Raw genomic sequence first — 3007 nt, forward strand, 5'->3', positions numbered from 1 at the left:
AGAGGTGAGAAGTAAAGGGTAAGCTTTGGAGGTGCTGCTGTGTTCTGAGCGTGGAGCTGCCAGACTTGATAATGGAATGGAGGTGGTTGCAAGGAATGAGGAGGTAAAGGCAATTCCTAGGTTCACCAGGTGAGCTTCTAGGTTGGCGGCACCGCTGGGAGGGAGAAAAGAGGTTAAGAATTCTGTTTGAGGTGCCTGTCGGCCGCCCTAGGGGAGATGTTTAGTGTGCGGCTGGAGGCCTGAGGCTCTGAGTCCCGAGCCGGGGTGAGGGTCAGGGAGCAGAGGTCAGGCGGAAGACACCCCTTTCAACAGCTTGTAGATGGAATTGACAGCTGTGGGAGAGATGGGATCCCTGGGGACACTTAGAAGGGAGGGGACGGGGAGTCAGCGCTGAGCCCTGGGCACCTACGGGGGAGAGGTCGGGAAAAGGAGGCTTAACCAGCGCAGGAGACTGAAAAAGAAGAGCTACAGGTGAGCGTGAACCAGGCGAGCGGGTTGTGCTGACAAAGGGAGCTCAGACAGGCAGGAAAGAGGGAGGGCCTCGCTGTGCCGAAAGCTACAACCGAAGGGGAGGCAGGGACCCACCCCGACACGTTTAGACTGGCAAGTTGGAGGTCATGGGTGACCTTGACAGGAGAGCTTCGGCAGGGTGGCGGGGACTTAGGCCTGGCGAGAGCCAGTACAGGAGCGAATGGGGCCCAAGGAGACGAAGGTGAGAGGACAGGCGGCCAATCAGTGTGAGGGGTGTCGTTTAGGAGGGAACAGAGAAGTGGAGCAGTGAGACCTGCAGAGGGAAGAAGGAGGGTCCTGTGGTTACTGACAACCTTGCTGGGAGGCTTCAGAGCTGCAGAGCAGAGAGATGGGGCACCACTGTGTTAGTCGGGAGGCCGCAGGTCTTCCCTGAGACTGCAAGAGGGAAGCAAGGATACTCCCTCGGCCTCTGCCTCCCTCCCTGGGCCTCCGTCCGCCTCCCGCCCCCGGCCTCCGCCGCCTCTGCAAGGGGTAGCAGCAGCTGGACAGAGGCGGCAGGGCAGCGATAGGGCAGCGATAGGGCAGAGGTAGCCGGGGTGAATGAATCTGAATGTTGTGATGGACGTTCTTGAGATTTCAAGAATTTTGAATACTAGCTTAGATATGGAGACTCTGTCCATTTGTGTATAGCTTTTATAAACAAGGAATTACCCCAGAACCTTTATCATCAGTTATAAAGGAACTTTGCAAGGCTACCGAAGCACCAAAGGCTGCTGAAGATATAAGCTGACCTTCTGGAGAAATCCTAATAACGTGTCAAGCACTGCAAGAGGATTTGAAGGTTGCATTGTAGTCAAGAAAGTACAATGAAAGTACTGCATACAGCAGTGTAGCAACATTTTTTTAAAAAAGAATTATAGAACCATAGCTTTATAAATCAATGAAAAGTGGCTTACAGAGAAAGCTATCAGATGTGTTTATGTCACATCTTCCTTTTTTTAAACAGCTCTAATGCTTTGGCATTATTACAGTGTCCATATTTATGTGTTCCCTATTTTTAGATCTGATAGCTTTAATTTTCTAACAGTCTGTTTATCAGATGTGCACATCTGCCATGCCCGTTTGAAGTTGAGAGGAACCCATTAGTAGTAATGTACTAGTTATGACTTGACATTTCCAATGTAAACTTTAATTTTAAATTGTTCATGCAAAATAACTGGATTTATGTTGCATTGGACTGAAAGTTGACAGAATTTCAACCACCATTTGTGAATTTTGATTTAGATTCATTATGTATATCAGAATCTTGTCTTTTTTTTTAAGAGCACAAAAACCACTTCTTATCATCTGTTCTTTAACAAAAAAATTTAGTTTTTAAACATAAAGTTTGTATGGCAGTTGATAGTGTGAACCAGACCAATTTCCTATTGGTTGAAAAATAAAACTTATAGAGACTTAGATGTTAAAAGTAATGATAGTACCTAACTTACTGTTATTTGTCATTTGAATCATTTAATGAGAATACTAATTAAGAATGTTTTTTTTCCCTTAGTTTTATTCTTGGTAATTGATGCCCTAAAAAATAATGCCTGATGAAACACTTTCAACATGCAACATTCCTTTTATTTTTATTACATACAAATAATTTGAGTGCTTACCAAATTAAAAAAGAAAAGAAAAGAAAATCGAGGATAAATATGTAGGTAACTCTGCAGGGAACGGAGGGCTTCTGCCCGTGGCCTTTCTGTTAGGCTTGAAATTTCACCATCACTGTGTTTGGAAACCTGACTTCTAGCGACCAGAGACAGATGCTACCGAAAGTGCTCCCTCCCCTTATTACCAGCCAAGAGTAGAGCTGAGGCGAAGGGTGGTGGAGGAAGGTCCCAAAAGAAAGGATGAGCTCTAGTTAGAGCCCCTTTCACTTTGCGCTGAATCTGCCTGGGTGGGTCTGGTTGAGAAAAACGCCTGGCTGGGGTAGTGAGTGCAGGGCAGGACATCGGCCAACAGTCCGCAGCCTCAGGACCTGGGACTTGACTTATCACTGGATGATGCATTCACTTATGCACCCACGGCGGGGGTGGGGGGGTGAGGAGGGGTGGCGGGGCAGTAGCAGAGGGGTATGGCTGGTGACAATGGCTAACGGACCCCTAGCAGGGAAGAGCCCTTCCTGCTGTCTTGTTCCCACAGGGCTCCCTGTACTTGCACGTGTGAAATAATGAGGGTGACCTTTGCATCCAGAAAAAGGATGTATCAGTCAGGAGACCTCCTGCCAGTGTTAACAGTGATGCTTGCTACTCAGTGTGTGGTCCTTGGACCCACAGTGGTAAGATCGACTGGGATCTTGCTAAAAATACAGAATCTCAGACCTACTGAACCAGTCTTAGTTTAACAAAATTCCCAGGTGATTCTAATATGCTAACTTAACCACTAGCTTTGAAAACCACTAACTTAAATCAGAAAGATATTTATTTTGGGAGTTAGATTCCAGGGTAGCTCCCGTGTAAGTACAGTGGCTCCCTGATGTAATCGGGGACTA

The sequence above is a fragment of the Pteronotus mesoamericanus genome, unplaced genomic scaffold (genome assembly GCF_021234165.1).
Source record: "Pteronotus mesoamericanus isolate MK-2021 breed Mesoamerican mustached bat unplaced genomic scaffold, CSHL_Meso_final contig_182, whole genome shotgun sequence".
Lineage (NCBI taxonomy): Eukaryota > Metazoa > Chordata > Mammalia > Chiroptera > Mormoopidae > Pteronotus > Pteronotus mesoamericanus.